The sequence below is a fragment of the Protopterus annectens genome, chromosome 10.part0 (genome assembly GCF_019279795.1).
Source record: "Protopterus annectens isolate FY-2018-M chromosome 10.part0, PAN1.0, whole genome shotgun sequence".
In the NCBI taxonomy this organism is placed as follows: domain Eukaryota; kingdom Metazoa; phylum Chordata; order Ceratodontiformes; family Protopteridae; genus Protopterus; species Protopterus annectens.
In genome coordinates this window covers 1,659,253,032-1,659,271,171 of record NC_056744.1, presented here as the reverse complement: position 1 = coordinate 1,659,271,171, position 18,140 = coordinate 1,659,253,032, and the positions used below count along the sequence as shown (strand labels likewise).

At 42.9% G+C, this 18,140-nt stretch overlaps 1 protein-coding gene across 2 annotated transcripts in view; it reads right to left on the bottom strand.

Moving 5' to 3' along the window:
* LOC122813871 (putative zinc finger protein 66) overlaps nucleotides 1-18,140 on the bottom strand; it is a 172,994-nt gene that overhangs the window by 48,455 nt on the left and 106,399 nt on the right. The gene's annotated exons all lie outside the window — the stretch shown is intronic.

Here is an 18,140-nt window from a genome sequence, read left to right as displayed (position 1 = left end):
AACAGTAATGCAGATTATGGATCATCTTATTAGTGCTTCTGAATCGCTCAATTTGCATAATGAGCACACCTGGGAAATACTGTGTAGATTTGTAAACCATCTCATGCACATGCCTAGGTCCCTGCAGTAAGCACAACGCACCACAGGTGTGCATAACAGATTACAAATGAGAGGATTGTCATCTCATGTTTAACCATCTGAAGATGGAGTCACTAGAGCACAAGTTCTCAACATCCTACTGAGAGATGGAGGGTCATGATGTCCTGCACCTTAAAGTGCAACTGGAACCATAATACAGTACCAATATTTTCTGATTTTGCCACTTTTCCTACATACAAGATGCTCATCAATGCCAGTCATTGTGTGAAGGATGGGGCACATGAGAACTGACTGGGGCATCACTTCTCTGACATATTTCTCCAAGGGTCTTCAATGTGAGATGTTTATGCTGGAGTAGGAGAGAATACTGCACCCTTTAGAGCACAGAAGTATTATGTGTAAGAGTCCAAAATTATTCAGGACACTGTGCATAAGTAGTACAAACATAGGCTCCTGAAGGAGGACTATACCAGGCAAGAGTACAAGACACATGGAATAGTTTAGGTAAGGCTGTCACCCACGTTACTGGTACACTGTGCATAAGTAGTACAAACGTAGGCTCCTGAAGGAGGACTATACCAGGCAAGAGTACAAGACACATGGAATAGTTTAGGTAAGGCTGTCACCCACGTTACTGGTACACTGTGCATAAGTAGTACAAACGTAGGCTCCTGAAGGAGGACTATACCAGGCAAGAGTACAAGACACATGGAATAGTTTAGGTAAGGATGTCACCCACGTTACTGGTACACTGTGCATAAGTAGTACAAACCTAGGCTCCTGAAGGAGGACTATACCAGGCAAGAGTACAAGACACATGGAATAGTTTAGATAAGGATGTCACCCACGTTACTGGTACACTGTGCATAAGTAGTACAAACATAGGCTCCTGAAGGAGGAGTATACCAGGCAAGAGTACAAGACACATGGAATAGTTTAGATAAGGATGTCACCCACGTTACTGGTACACTGTGCATAAGTAGTACAAACGTAGGCTCCTGAAGGAGGAGTATACCAGGCAAGAGTACAAGACACATGGAATAGTTTAGATAAGGATGTCACCCACGTTACTGGTACACTGTGCATAAGTAGTACAAACGTAGGCTCCTGAAGGAGGAGTATACCAGGCAAGAGTACAAGACACGTGGAATAGTTTAGATAAGGATGTCACCCACAATACTGTACACTGTGCATAAGTAGTACAAACATAGGCTCCTGAAGGAGGAGTACACCAGGCAAGAGTACAAGACACGTGGAATAGTTTAGATAAGGATGTCACCCACGTTACTGGTACACTGTGCATAAGTAGTACAAACGTAGGCTCCTGAAGGAGGAGTATACCAGGCAAGAGTACAAGACACATGGAATAGTTTAGATAAGGATGTCACCCACGTTACTGGCATTCCATGAATGGGATAATAAGAGTCATCAGCACTACAGTAACCTGAAGCAATACAATCCATACATCCCTCACAGATGGGAGGATGAAGTTCATGTGCTGTCACTATCTCAGTACTGTAAGTCTGACTTATGTAACCTACCCAAGGCAAATGCCAATGTGTGCCATTCACTAATGCCAATCTATTACTTGTTTATGGCTGTAGCATAAGACGTTAAAAGGAATCAAGAAGCATAAAGAAGCAGATTAGAACACCTAAGAGAGCACAAGGGTCAGTATCCATGCTGTCAAGTAAATGTCTTTTTTATAGTAAAAAAAGCAGGCATTAAGAAATTATAAATTAAATTTACTTTTATGAATGAACAAAGTTAGAGGTGTATTTCTGTATACATTTTTCAATATTGTTAAAACAGTTCCTCCTCATGTTAACCATATGCTGTGAAGTTAGGAGGATGAATATGGGTTCAGTCTCCACCCTCAGATCCACATGTACTTGTTCCTGGACATTTCACAATACATAACACTTGTACATCACCCGTTATGCCAAAATAAATTAATTTTCAGTATGATTATATAGTATTTGTGCATCACTATCAAGAAGTAAACTTGCCTATCTCTAGCTTTATATATTTGGTCTTCCAAAATACTCTATTGGCGTAACCACAATAGGATGGCTTTTCATTATTACTCCCTTGAACATACTATAAATAATCAAAATGTTTGATGACATCACACTGAATGAAAATGGGTTCTATTTAATGACATCATTAACAACATAAGTTGAGTGCACATTTCACATTGTCTGTATTCCTTTTCACTATCCTTTTTCTTACACACATTGACTTCATTTACTTTTTCTTTCTATTTCTGCTACTATTATATGCAGTGACACAGCAACCTGCACAAATTGTGGCCTGTTGTCCCCCTAGAGGGGGCTACAGCAATGCAGCCACCACCACCAGTGGAAACACCCAGGACATCTGGGTCACAGCCTGCCAAGGATGCCTTCACATCTCCTGCTCTACCTGCACCACCTGTATCAGGTAGCCCTGCACTGGGTGATAGTATGTTAGTGCTAACCAACAGCACAGAGGTGAAAGTGGAGGTGACAGTCTTGTCACCGGTTACAGCTTGTGAGGAAATTCATGAACACAAGGTTGGATGCTCATGTCAGCAGGAGAGAACACCTGTTCTGGTGATTCATGCAGTCATGTCCTGCTCAGGACAAAGGCAGGGCCCAGTGCTGACAGTACCATGGGTGATCAATGATCTCCCACTGGGTCTATGATGACAGAGACAACACCTCTGTACACCTAAATCCTATCCCCATACCGGTGTTCCCCTTCTTTTTGTGTCCATGTTAGTTTTACAATTCTCTTATCACCACCATCTTCCCTCCATTTTTCTGAGGTTTCCATTACCATTGTACCCCCCCCCATTGTACTACTTCATTTTGTTAGTCATTCCTGTCCTTCCTCACTACCTAACCTCCCCCTCTTACCTACATCATCCTTCCTGACTTCTAAAAAAGCACCTTTCTCCATTTCCCCCACAAAAAATAATTTACCATCCATGCATACTTCTCAGCTTTGTCATATTTTCACATTTTTGGGTTGGTCCTCATAAAATTTGTAGTTGTATGGCAAATCATATCCTTTAGGGTTATGGAATACATGGTAGTTGAAAACAATATAATAATCTAGCCGGTACCCACCATGTACAGCAACTAAACTTGTATAGCCTGTCCTTGATTTTGGCCTTTGTCCTAAGACTGGCTTGCACTTTGGCCAGTAATCTTGAGGTACGATGTTAAGAGGTGTGTTCCTACCCAAACTACTGCTGCTCATTCCTCATTTGCTTACATTTTGTTCTGCCCTCTACTTGCTACTCACTTTCATCTCTGTCCTATGCAGCCATTTCCCACCTTTAATCTGGTCAAGGAATAGATAACACCATACATACAAATGTTTCAAGCATGGGCATTAATGCCCTTCTAGCTTGCCAATATACCAAAACACTTGTTCCCATAACAAATGCCCAGGCAGTTCTTAAAAATATTACTTGCTTTAATGTAATTTGCTAGTCTGTTCCAAGCATCAGCTATTCTGTCAGAGAACCAATTAGTACACTTCTCATTTCTATAGAATCTTCCGTTTTTAATTTCTCCAAGTTTTTTGAGTTTTTAATACCATGACGGGAATGGACCCCATTCCTAAGTCAAAGTACGATTAAAGTTCATGAAATTAGAATTGTTTCACACTCTGATGTTAGCCAAAAGTGCTCTTCGCAACACCTGCAATGTACCCAGCAATGACTCCTTCTGCAATTCGTATGGTGTTACATGATTTGGTAACATATCGAAATACGATTGTAAATTATCTTTTTTATTAGACCAGTTGCTCCTACTACTACTGGAACTGTCTGGGTATCTGTCTTCCACATGGCTCTTGTTTCTGCCTGCAGACTGAGGCATTTTATGACTTTGTGTCTCTCTGTACACAATACACTGTAGTCACTAGGTGTGGCGATTTCAGTGATCAGTGCTATTTTTATCTTCTTTTTTGGACCACTTTATCCAGTTTTCTAGCATCTATCTTTTGGACTGCTGGTATTGGGTGATCCCATGTGATGTAAACTTCATCATCTTCTATGATTCTCTGTGGCTCATGTTTCAACTGTTTTTCAGCCACTTCAATACCATAATGTTTGCACAATCTCCAGTGTAACAATTTCACCACATTATTATGCCTTTCAGTATACAGTCCCTCTGCCATTAGAAAGTCGCAACCAGCAATAAGGTGTGTGACTGTTTCCAATTCGGTTCCACAAAACCTACATATGTCTGTTTCTTCCACATTTTCAATGGACTTAGTAAACCAGTGTGTATGTAGCCAATTATCTTGGGCTGCCAATATTAACCTTTCATTTCTTGATGTAAATTCACCTGGGTTTTTGGCCCACAAATTATAGTTTATTGGCCGTTTGGGAAGCTTTTCCATCTCTTTCAACCTTCTGATTTAAAAGCCTGTGTTTGTGCTTGTTTCCTGCCTTAACTGTTACTATTCTAGTCCAGGTACATATTTGCTGTATCCAGGACTCTTTGTAAGCTTCTGAGCCCCCAAGTGGGTCCATGTTGGAGGGAAGCCTTCTAGCTCATCAGTGGGAGTGGCAAGCATTAAGTAGCCTATCTACCACAAGAGGAGTGGTTCCTGGCCCAGAAATTGTAGCTATTGGCTGTTTGAGCAGTTTTGTTCCATAGTTCATAGTTCATAATTCATACTTTAGTACTAGGCTAACTGCTCTTGTGGGCCATTTTTAAGCCTAGCCAATTACCTCAAGTGAGAATCAAACCCTGCACCTTGTGTCTGTAAAGTAAACACCTTAACCATCATGCCGACCTCCCCCCATCTATTTCAACTTTCTGGTGTGAAAACCGCACTTGCGCCTGTATCTCACCTTTCCTATAACTAGCCTAGTCTGGTTACAGAGTTGCTGTATCCAGGATTGTAAGTAAGCTTCTGAGCCCCCCAAGCCTTTCTGTGTTGGAGTGAAGCCTTCTAGCTTATCAGAGGGAGTGGTAAGTATTAGGTAGCCAATCTGCCACAAGAGGAGTAGTTCCTGGTTCAGAAATTGTAGCTATTGGCCGTTTGGGCAGTTTTTTTCCATCTCTTTCAACTTCTGGTTTAAAAGCCGCACTTGCACTTGTTTCCCACCTTTCCTCTAACTAGCCTAGTCCAGATACAGAGCTGCTGTATCCAGGACTGTTGGTAAGCTTCTGAGCCCCACAAACTTTTCTGTGTTGGAGGAAAGCCTTCTAGCTTATCAGTGGGAGTGGTAAGCACTAGGTAGCCTGTCTACCAGAAGAGGAGTGGTTCTAGTCCCAGAAATTGTAGTTTATTGACCATTTGAACAGTTTGTCCATCTCTTTCAACTTTCTGGTTTAAAAGACCACATCTGCACTTGTTTCCCATCTTTCCTGTAACTAATCTACTGGGTAGCACTAGAAAGCCTTAAACTGATACAAGCCTTCTAGCTTAGAAGAGAGACTTTGGAGTGATTAAGTATCAGTTTTCTGTACTTTCCTGCTGTACTTAACAGTTTTCTGCCTAAATGCCGATTTTCAAAAGCTTAGGGCGGCCACTGTGGTGCAGTGGTTAGCATTGCAGCCTCACAACAAGAGGTTCTCCGGTTCGATCCTCGGCCGGGGTGCCTTCTGTGCAGAGTCTGCATTTCCTCCCTGTGGTCGCGTGGGTTTCCTCCGGGTGCTCCGGTTTCCTCCCACATCCCAAAGACATGCTGCAGGTGGAATGAACACTCTAAATTGGCCCTAGGTGCGAGTGTGTGCATGTGTGTGCCTTCTGTGGAAGGTTGGGTGCTGGGCTGGCAACTCGACACCGTAAAAACTCCACTGCCAATCATGAGCGGACAAGGTGATCCGCTGTGGCAACCCCTAACCAGGAAAAAGCCGAAAGATGAAGAAGATTGTTATTCAAAAGCTTGTTTTTTTTTTCACATATTGTACTTATTTGACTGCCTGCACTTTTAAAAAGTCATTTTTTGTTTAGATAATCTAATTGTTGTAGGCTACACACTAAAGTGCAATAGCCTTTTCTGATCTTTTGTAGTTGTTTAAAGCTGTTTTAAGTGTATTTTTTTTACTGTTTTTGCCTTATCTTTTCAAAAAAACAAAAACAAAAAAAAATTCCTTGTTTCCTGCCTTTCTAAGCTAGTATAGTCCAGTTTTCAGGCTCGTGCTGAATTCAGGGCTGTGTTACAAGTTTCTGAATTGCCCACACCTTACTTGGGCAGAAGGAAGTTTCTCTGTTCACCTGTGAGAGGGGAGCTCTGAGCAGCCTATCTGTCCCTGCAGGAGTGGTTCCAGCCCAGAGGTTAGTAATTTATTGGCCATTTTGGACTAATTTCTCTTTCATTTCCCTGCTATAAAAACTGCGTTTGCACGGTTTTGTGTGCCGGGCAGTGCCGGTTAGCTAGGGTTAAATTATTCCCGGCTCCACTAAGTCTCCTCTTCAGTTTTTCCCTTGAAACTAGTCTAAATCTCAACCTAAGCACTCAAAAAGCATCCTACAGCCCAGCACTTGCTCAGACCTAATAGCAAGCACTAATATATCCTGACACTTGATCACCCAAGCAGGGAAGACTGTTTATTCACCCCTCACCAACCAAGTGACTAAGCAGCTCACCTTACTATTCAGGCATGACCAAAGGGCAATTTCAGGTGTACTCTCCAGTCCAGCTGGTGAATCTGGGTATCCTGAGGCAATGTTACAACTGCCTCACGTACACAGACAACCCTCTCCTCCTACCACAAAACACTAACATATGCGAGAAATGCAATTATACAGCCAAACTCCAGGCTAAGCTGTCTCCACCCAAGACTGGAACAGACCGTCAAGAGAAGGTTAACACTTGCAACACACCTCCAGCCACACATAGACATAACTAAACCAGCACTGGTAAAAAATGCACATAAATACACAAAAATCATACCCGGAAGCTGTAAATAAAAACCTGCAAAAGCATCAGAGACCTCCAAGCAGACACCCATACAACCTGCACCTCCCGTCACAAACCAGGCAACACACAAAACACAAAATCAGTGTGCCGCACAATCACATCCCTTAAGGCAAAATAACATACCTAACACAGTAGTAATAGGTGACTCTATAGTCAGGCACACTGACGTCCCACTCACTAGGCTGGACAAGCAGAAGGTTACTGTTAGCTGCCTGTCGGGACCCAGAATCCGCCACATAACACAAGCACTTAGGTCACTCCAGAACAAGTACAAATATGACTCTATCATTGTTCATGTTGGTGTGAATGGCCTGAGACGTACCTCCCTGGATTACATGAAAAGAGACATGGAAGAGCTTTCTGATCATGTAGCCCAGGCCGGTATGACCCTGACCCTGAGTAGCATCCTGCCCTCACCAAGAATGATACCGCAGTATAAAGAATAAATTATCAATTTCAACAATTGGCTAAGCTTCTGGTGTCATTCAAAGGGGGCTTGCACCTGTCACCCCTAGGCTTTCAAATACTGGCCAAGGCTCTTGCTGCCTCCATAGTGCCTTTTTTTAGGCAAGGCTCAAAAGTCAAGACCACCTCCATAAACAGCACAAGTAATAAAAAACTGAGGGTTATGCTACTCAACACCAGGAGTTTAAATCTCAAAATGCACGCGCTCGAAGCACTCCTCAGTATGGAGAACGTTGACATCTGTGCAGTAACTGAAACCTGGTTTAAGGCTCCAGAGAGCACCCAAGCACTACCGGACTACAACTCGTACCACACATTTCGGCCACAGAACACGGACTGAAACAAAAGGAGGGGGTGTGTATCCATATTCATCAAGGATACCTACACCTCCAGGTTAGTGGCGCAGCATGATACCTCTGAGATCATCTATGTGCATATAACATCAGGCAAATCTGCAATGCAAATTGTGGCCTGCTACAGATCACCCTCCATGACCCAGGAACACCACTCCACCTTTCTGGAGACACTGGAAAACATGAAGGTCCTACCGAACACCCTGATAATGGGCAATTTCAATTACCCTACAATTAACTGAGAAAACTACTCGAGTACAAACTCCCAGGCCCAGCGCTTCCTGGAATTCATCAACTCAAACACCCTGGATCAGCTGGCAAACTCCCCTACCAGAGGTGAAAGCATATTGGACCTGGTCATCACAAACATGGGTGACAGGTGTTCCACAATCGAGGTCAACCAGTCACTGGTTTGATCAGACCATAAACTAATCACCCTGGATGTCCACACCCCACCACCACCCCCCAACTAAGGAAACCACAGTAAAAAACTGTTCTAAAGCAAACTTCACCTTACTTAAGACAAAGGCGGTAAGTTTCACAGCCCTCACGCTAAAGGATAATGCTGCCCAAGATGGAGAAACCTTTACAAATGCACTGTATGAGCACCTACAAGGATGCAGAGATTGTGCCATCCCTAGCAAAACCAAGACTCACTCCTCTAAGAGAAGGAAACCAGTCTGGTGGACCCCTGCCATAAACAGGCTATACAATAGAAGGAGGAAACTAGTTCAGAAAAAAAGCAAATCTCAAGAAGGAAAGACATCCCTGATCAGTATCAGTAAGAAACTAAGGTCCCTCATAAAATCATCCAAGGCTAACTTCAAAAGAAAAATAGCCAATGATTCAAAAGATAACCACAAAGCCTTCTTTAGCTATGTTAAGAATCCTAAGTGGCAACTCACAGATATGCACTGAACTACTGCAAAATAACACAAAATATACTGACCCTACTGATATTGCCAACATTCTGGCAGATAGATTCAGTGCAAACTTCACCCCCCTCTCACCCCAAAAAGGGCCTACAACAATACCGTAAAAGTGTAGTGTCCCAGAAATCACAGATGCACAGGTGATAAATAGCCCTTTCAAAAGCCAAAAACACAGTGTCAATGGAGCCAGATGGTGTCCCAGGCTGCGTCTTGAACAAACTACAAAATTAACTAACCCCCCAACTAAACACGCTGTTCAACCTCAGCCTCTCCAAAGGCTACGTACCCATAGAATGGTGCACAGCAATGCTTATTCCACTCCACAAAGGAGGGGCCACAACTGACCCTGGTAACTATCGCCCCATAAGCCTGACTAGCCTGGTCTGCAAGGCTATGGAGCGCATCATCATGAAACTTATTAAAAAAGACATTGGGAACCTCCAAACACTTGACCTGACCCAGTTTGGTTTTGTTAAGGGCAGATCATGCCTACTAAACCTGGTTGACTTCTTTGAGACAGTCACCAAGGCCATAGATGAGGGAAAGGTTGTTCAAACAGCCTACCTTGACCTTGCCAAGGCTTTTGACACCATTCCCCACTCAGGTATTACAGAAAAACTCAACAGCCTGAACATAAACCCCTACGTCACGAGATGGGTTGCCAACTGGCTTACAGACATAACTCACATTGTAAGAATAGTGGGCTCCAGGTCAGTCTCTAAACCAGTCACAAGTGGTGTCCCACAAGGCTCGGTCCTGGGACCCCTACTGTTCGGCATATACTTCACAGAAGTACAGGCAAACACAGAAGGACTATGGCTAACCAAGTTCGCCTATGACTGCAAACTGGGAGCCATAAGTGACTCTACTGCTGACACGGACATCCTCCAAAAGGGCCTTACTGAGACAGACACCTGGTGTCAAAGTCATGGCTTCAAACTAAATGCCAAAAAATTCATAGTCATCCCATTTGAGAAAAACAAAACACCCACGAATTACCACATAGGTGGCAGCCCCCTTAATACAGAAGCAGTAATAAGAGATCTGGGGACCCAGGTAGATAGTAATCTCTCGTTTGACAATCATATTGCCAAAGTAGTTAGGAAATCCTTCTATGTGGCCCATCTAATTACTAAAGGGTTTGCATCTAGAAATAAAGAGGTTATAGTGCCCCTCTAATCGTCACTCATCAGACCCATCATAGAGTACAATGTCCCATTTGGGATGTACCTCACAAGACATTTCCAACAGCTGGAGAGACCAGAAAAGTACCTTACCAAGAGGATTACTGGCCTCAAACATATGTCCTATGCATCCAGACTGAAAAAACTCAGGCTGTACTCAGTGGCATACTGCTTACTCAGAGGTGATCTCTGCCTGACTTACAAAGCCATGTCCAACGCAGAATTGGTGGACATGCTCCACCTAAAGAAATCCAAGTCACTGCGAGCCAAGCCCTCTAGTGAGCTAAACCTCACCACAACAATAAATAGAACATGCTGGAGTGATAGATTCCTGTCAGAGACTCCCCATGCTTTGAAACAAAATTCCAAACCCCATTAGGCAGAGCCCCTCACTAACACTCTTCAAGAGAAACCTTGACGAGTGGATGGGTAACAGAAAATAGACCCCTGAGATCATTTCATTGGCTCTGCTTGACAGAGGATCAGTTAATCAATGGGGCAGTGAAAGCAGACACACTCTGGCTAGACTTATAAATGCCCTCGGGAAGATAGCCTAGTACCTACCTATGAACCTCTCCTTAACCATTCCTGCATTCGTTCTTGATCAACCTAAGGCTCTTCCAGAAGTTTTCTATACTTGCAACTATATTTATGTTTTTTCCACATTTCTTGCCTTCTCATCTGATCCTGCACCTTATATTCTTTCTTATGTTTTTTAGCACATTCAGTTGCTGCCTGATTTTTATCCACTTCTGGTTTGATTTCCATTCCTGCTTGATGTCGATATGCTTCTGCTAAATTAAGCAATATGTCATCTTACATTTATTCTCCTCATGTTTCAAAACTTTCACCACTTGTGAGGTCAGTAGATGTGTGGAGTCCCACAATTGCAGATCTATACATGTAATCAATTTCAAGGAGGCCCATCCCTCCTTCAGAACTGGGAATATATAATCGTGGTATACACTAATTTTTATAAATCATTTGTTGAGCATGAAGCAACCTTCTTGTTTAATATCCAATCTATCCAACACTTTTTGGGGCCAGTCAATCACTCAAAAACTATAAGTTAGGACAGGAAGAGCAAACTGATTCTTCTACATAGGTGATCTGATGATTCTCTAGTCTATCTTTTGTTTTATACTGCTGGCATAGTTGCATTTGTGCTCAGTAGCAGAGCTGTTTAACTGGCTGTGACTGATTCTACAACCATCTGCATCTACAAACCTGATATAAGTATACTTTTTTGCACTTGTTCTGTTTCAGTGATAGTTAAAACTACTGCATTTATGTTTCATTGAATAGTGATTGAATATTAGTGGTGTCTCTTTCTCTGCAGTTTGTTTATCATCCTCCTGATCAAGTGTTGTTGTATTCTTAAGCTTGGTGGCTTTGGAAATGCCCACACCTGCTGTAACTTTGTCTTTGGACACTCCTCCCAACCCCATCTGATTTGCTTACTCAACTGAGTACAGTGAGATCATCTGGGAAGAACTACCCCTCCTTGCACCTTTGACTTCGGACACTCCTCCCAGTCCCATCTCATCAGCTCCTTCTACTGTGTACAGAAAGAAGATCTGGGAAGGCCAACCCCCTTAGTTTCTTAATCTTGAATTATCTTCTGTTTCCTACCTCTCAACTTCACAAAAAGCAAAAAAAAAATATTTCTTGTATTATACTTATTATTTTTACACTTTATTCAGCTGCTCTTACTGAGTGTATTGTCATCCCCTTTGGTAAAAACTCTGTACCCATGAACTACCACACAGCTGGTAGTCTACCTACTGCCGAAAATGTGATAAGAGACCTTGGGGCACAGGTGGACAGTAGTCTCTCCTTTGATAATCACATCGCCACAGTGGTCAGGAAATCCTTCTATGTGGCTCATCTCATCACAAAAGGATTCTCATCCAGAAAAAAAGAGGTCATTGTTCCCCTCTACTCATCACTCATTAGACCCATTATAGAGTACAACACCCCTTTTGGTATGTACCTCACAAGACATCTACAACAACTGGAAAGACCACAGAAATACCTTACAAAGAGGATTACTGGCCTCAAACAGATGCCCTATGCAGACCATCTAAAAAAACTACAGCTTTACTCCATCGCATATCGCCTACTCAGGGGCGATCTCTGCCTAACACACAAAGCTATGTCAAACCCAGAGCTGTTGGACATGCTCCACTTAAAGAAATCCCAATCCCTCAGAGCTACACACTCTAGGGACCTAAACCTTGTCACCACAATAAACAGAACATGCTGGAGGGATAGATTCCTGTCCCAGAGGCTTCCCATACTCTGGGACAGACTACCTATCTATGTCAAACAGAGCTCCTCATTAGCACTCTTCAAGAAAAATCTTGATGATTGGATGGGAAATGGGAAATTCACCCCGGGGATCACTTCTGTGGCTCTGCTCGACAGGGGCACAGGAAAATAATTTTCTTGGGTGGCGAAAGCCAGGGTACATTTTTTGGCTAGGCTTGTATGGGCCCTAGGGCCGATAGCCTAGTACCTACCTATGAACCATGTTCTACCTACTTTATTATCATATTTGCTTTGCTGTGTGCTCTTAAGTGTGCAAGTGCTTTTATTCTGCATTTATTACTGCTTGTTAGTAGCCTGATTAAATTTATCTGCTATTCTAAGCATTTTGGTTTTGGTTTTAGTACTTGTGTTTCAGGCCAGTTATTTTACATTTAAGAAGGTTTTGATGGAATACACTCTTGTGGACAATCCCTTATCAAAACCCTCTCTCCATAAGTCCATCAAGTATTCAGAGCACTATGTCTGGACAATTCTCATCAGTTTCACCTGACAGCATGGTCAACGTGGACATACTGAGAAAGTGTAGCAACCGCCTCATGTTCACTGACAGCCCTCTTCTCCTAGCACATAATTCTACTACTTGCGAGAAATGCATCAATATCAGTAACCTGCAATCCATGCTCTCTCATGCCATAGTCAGTACCCCTGACAAAGAGGAGATTGCCAGCACAAACACCACACCATCCACATCACATAGCCAAGAACATACACCCACCTATGTAGAGGTCCTCAAAAACCTACCTAAACAGCAGAGACCTCTAAAACACACTCACAAACATTCCACAAAACCCCAAACACATCACACACAACAGACAACACACCAGTGTCTCACAAACACATCCCATAAGGAATAACAATAAACCAACGCAGCCCATAAGGCATAACAATAAACCAAACATAGTAGTCATTGGCGACTCAATTGTGAGACACATCTATGTCCCCCTCACCAGGCTCAACAAGCAGAAGGTCACAGTCAGTTGTCTCTCAGGTGCCAGAATCCACCACATCATGCATGCACTTAAGTCTCTCCACAACAGGTACAAATATGACTCTGTTATTGTCCATGTTGGTTGAATAACTTGTGACATACCTCCTTGGACTATGTGAAACGAGACATGACTGAGCTCTCAGAGTATGTGTTCCAGGCAGGTATGACCCTAGCTCTAAGAAGCATCCTACCTTCACCGAGAATGATACCACAAATACCAACAAAAAATAATTTATTTCAACAATTGGCTTAGTTTCTGGTGTCTTTCCAAGGAGATCCAGTATTTGTGTGCCTGTGAAGACATGGTTGACAGACCTCGATGTATTGCCAAAGATGACCTCCACCTGTCATCCCTATGATTCCAGATCCCGGCCAAGGCTCTTGCCTCCCCCATTGTGCCTTTTTTAGGCCATTTCCCAACGACAAATCTTTCAACATAAAAGATCTGTCAAAAAGCAAATTGAACGTCATGCTGCTTAATGCTATGAGCCTTAACCTGGAAATGCACTCACTGGAGGCCCTCCTTGCACTGGAAGATGCCGATATCTGTGTGGTCATGGAAATTTGGTTCATGGCTGCGGAGAGCACCCCTGCCTTAACAGGCTATACCTCATTCCACACATTTCAACCCCAAACTGAGGTCAGGAAGACTAAGGGTGGTGGAGTCTCTCTCTCTTCATTACGGACAGGTACACCTCCAGACTGGTTTTCCAGCATGATGCACTGGAATTACTCCAGGTGCAACTGACAGCTGGCAAGACACCCATACAAGTTATAGCCAGCTGCAGACCCCCTCCATGACTCTGGACACCCACTCCTCCTACATGGACCTACTTGACTCCATCAAGGTACCCCAGAACATCCTAATCCTTGGTGACTTCAACTACCCCACCACAGACTGGGTGAACTATTCCTACACTAATGCACTCACCCTATGATACCCTGACTTTGCCATTTCTAATGCACTAGACCAGCTCATCTCATCCGCCGCAAGGGGAGATAACATTCTGGACTTGGTTCTCACCAACATGGGTGACCATAGCACCACTCCAATAGTATGTTCTTCCCTGGTGAGGTCAGAACATCAGTCTGTTTCATTCAAAGTATCTATCCCACCAAACCCCCTCAGCCATAATCAGGTTAAAAAACTTCTCAAAAACTGACTACAACCTCCTAAGGGAGGGTATCAGTAGCTTCATACCATCTCCCCCCTGAAAGGATGCAGACAACTATGCTAAACAGTACGCCAGTATACAAGCATCTGTACAACTGCATAGACTCAGCCATACCTAGCAGATCTAAAACCTGCTCCTTAAGGAAACACAAACCTGTCTGATGGACATCCTCTATCAACAAGATTTACAATAAAAGGAAGAAACTGTTGTCCAAGGATAAAAAGGAACAAATTCCGAATTGGAAAAACTCCCTCCTCTGCCTCAACAAGAAAATTAGATCACTAGTGAAAACCTCTAAAGCCAGTTATGAGTTGAAACTAGCCTCCAAAACAAAGGGAAACCACAAAGTATTTTTTAGTTATGTCAGGAACCTCAATGGCAAAGCCCAGGTTTGTTCTGAATTAGTACTTAGTGGTACCACTTACACTGATCCTGTTGACTTAGCCAACCTGCTATCAGGTAGGTTCAATGCAAACTTTACCCCCAAAGACCATCTCAACATCCCTGATACTTGTCCCGCACATCACATCTCTGTAGATCGTGTTAAAAGCCTCATCTAAGGCAAAGAACACAATTTTCATGTCATCTGAGAGTATCCCAGGCTGTATTCTGCACCATCTCCAGCAAGAACTAGTTTCACCATTGAGCACCCTAGTCAATCACAGCCTAAATATAGGCTTCATTCCAGCAAAGTGGAGAACTGCCATTGTCATCCCCTTGCACAAAGATGGTGCCACTACTGACCCTGGAAACTATCTCCCCATTAACTTGATAAGTCTGATATGTAAAGGCATTGAGCATATTATGCATCTCATAAACAAGGACATAGGCAATCTCCAAGCACTTGTCACAAACCAGTTCAGATTCCCAAAAGGGCAGATCTTGCCTACTGACCCTGGTTGGCTTCTTTGAGACTGTCAACAAGGCCCTGGATGAGGGAAAGTCAGTACATACAGCTTATCTTGATATGGCCAAGGCCTATGATGCAATCCCCCACTTGGACATCATTGAAAAGCTAACACAACTTGGTGTAAATCTCCTTCTCATCAAGTGGGTGGTCAACTGACTCAGTGATAGGACCCACAAGGTCAAAAGAGGTGCTTACACCTCCAGCAGTAGACCTGTCACTAGAAGTGTTCTCCAGGGATCTGTCCTGGGACCCCTACTGTTTGGCATCTACTACTCAGATGACCAGGCAAAGACAAAAGGCCTGTGGCTGAACAGGTTTGCAGATGGCTGTACGTTGGATGCTGTCACTTGACTCCCCAAATTATGTTAACATACTTTAACAGGGTCTCACAGCAACAAATGACTGGTGCCAAAGCCATGGCCTTAAGTTAAATGCAAAAAAATATTATCATATCATTTGGCAAAAACATGGCCCCTACTGATTACCACATCAATGGCAACCCCCTAAGCACACAGCCCATAGTGAGAGACCTGGGTACTCAGGTTGAAAATCTAACATTTGACCATCTGACTATCATTTAACAGCAGTGGTCAGGAAAGCCTTTTACTTGGTTCATCTCACAAGTAAAGGGACTGCAACCAGAAAAAGGAGGCTATTAGCTCTCTGTACTCCTCCTTCATACTCCTTCATTAGGCCAATAATTGTGCATAATGCCCTATTTGGTATGTATCTCTCCAAACACATGCACCAACTGTAAAGGCCACAGAAATACCTCACAAAGAGCATTCTTGGCCTCCAACACCTGTCCTATGCAAGACAGGCTCAAATCACTATCACTCTACTCAGTGTCATACAGATTGTTCAGAGGTGATCTGTGTCTCACCTACAAGGCAATATCGGACCCTGCTCTACTAGAGATGCTTCATATCCCCAAGTCTAACCCTCATGCATTACCTGCTCAAAAGGCCTAAATCTAATATGTTTCATCAACAACAGCTGCTGGAGAGACAGGTTTGTCTCCCAGAGGCTGCCCCGCCTGTGGAACAGACTTCATATACATGTCAAGCAGAGTACCTTGCTGATCCTTTTCAAGCACAACCTTGATGAGTGGATGGGGAACCAAAAACTTGACCCAGGGGTTCCACCTGTGTCCCTCATTGACAGGGGTGACAGGTGCTGACTGAGGTTTCTTTTTTTGGGGTAAACTCTTGGCTAGGCTTATAATCACCCCAGGGCCATTAGCCTAGTAAACTCCTAGGATCATGATCCTATGATCCTATGTGCTCTTGTATATACAGTGCTTAGCACAGCTGCTCATACTTTTATCTGGTTGCAACGCAGCCTGTACTGCAGACATAACAGAAGCTTCTTGACTTGGGCTGCAATTGTGGATACAACATTCTAAGTCCCCTAGCTGTCCCTTCAGATACACTTTCCTTTATGGCTAGTATTCAGATATTGCAGCATCTAGATCTATTCTCCAGGTCAAGCTCAACCAGTTTATTATTCTGCCATCCTATTTTTTTCCAGGTCCAATAGTTTCTTATTACGTAATTGCATCTCTGTTTTCAGAGCAGACTTTTCTTCCTACACATGGATTTTCCTCTTGTTTAGCTGGAGGAACTAATTTTATGATGTGGGATGATTTGTTTGCATGGAAGGATTCTACTTATGTGTGATGGCAGACTTCAATGTTTTCTAGCAATTAGTTTGGAACTAAATTGGTATGCTTTATGGAAAACACAACGGGGCTGGAAGTTTGTGCTAGATGGTATGAGAATGGTAAGGTTGCAGCAGACTTGTTTCGAGTTAAAATATGCATTTTCAAAGTAGCCTAATAGAACAAGAGGAGAAAAGTAAATAAGAGTGGGGTCTATATTACATAAACGAAAATCCAAAAATGCGAACTACCTAAAGGTCAAAAAGGCAGGACTATTGTGGGAGGCTGCACCTGCCCCCCGCATATATATATACCAACTCCGAGATCACACTACAGTGAGGAAAGGGCAAATATTCCAATCCTCACTGTATTGCGATCTCACAAAAAGCAGATCAAGTTCCAGCATTTCTTTCCTTTAGGTCGATTGCTATTCTAAGCTTTCAGCATTCTAATAGGAACCCTAGGAGTCAATTGTTGGTAGCTTGGCTTGAAAGGCCTTTATGGTAGACAACTTTTTGTTAGGTACTGATGTTAGCAAGCTAGTAATGACTTATGATTGGTTGGTTAAAATTATTTGACTTGAATGTCTGTACACTCTGAAACTATGAAAAAACTGTTAGAAGCACACAGATTCCTAATAAAGATACAGCAACATGGAGCTTGAATATTCTGCCTTAACAGTTTATACAAACAACATTATAGAAGGTGACAGGCCTTTCTTAATGTTTGCTTAGCATTTTACACAGCAGACCCATTTATGGTGATAAGAATAATGCAGGCACACATATGATAACACAGAGTAGCATTTTATTTAAAAAGCTGTACATGAACTGCACCTTTCAGGCTTGGGGGTTTTATTTCTCAGATTTCAAACTGTGTACTTTGAAAAATTACTTTAATGAAGCCAAAGTTTTTTATCTATAAAATGAGGTATAGACTTCTAACAGGTCACACTTTGTTAATACAAGATACTTGAGAAACAAACTGCCAGTCCCTCATGGGATACTGCCTGATCACAGTTATGTTATCCATGGGGTACCCGAGGATAAAAAATGGGCATCAAATACCCCTAAGGAAACAGCCTATTCAAGGGGTGGCTGTTTTATGCA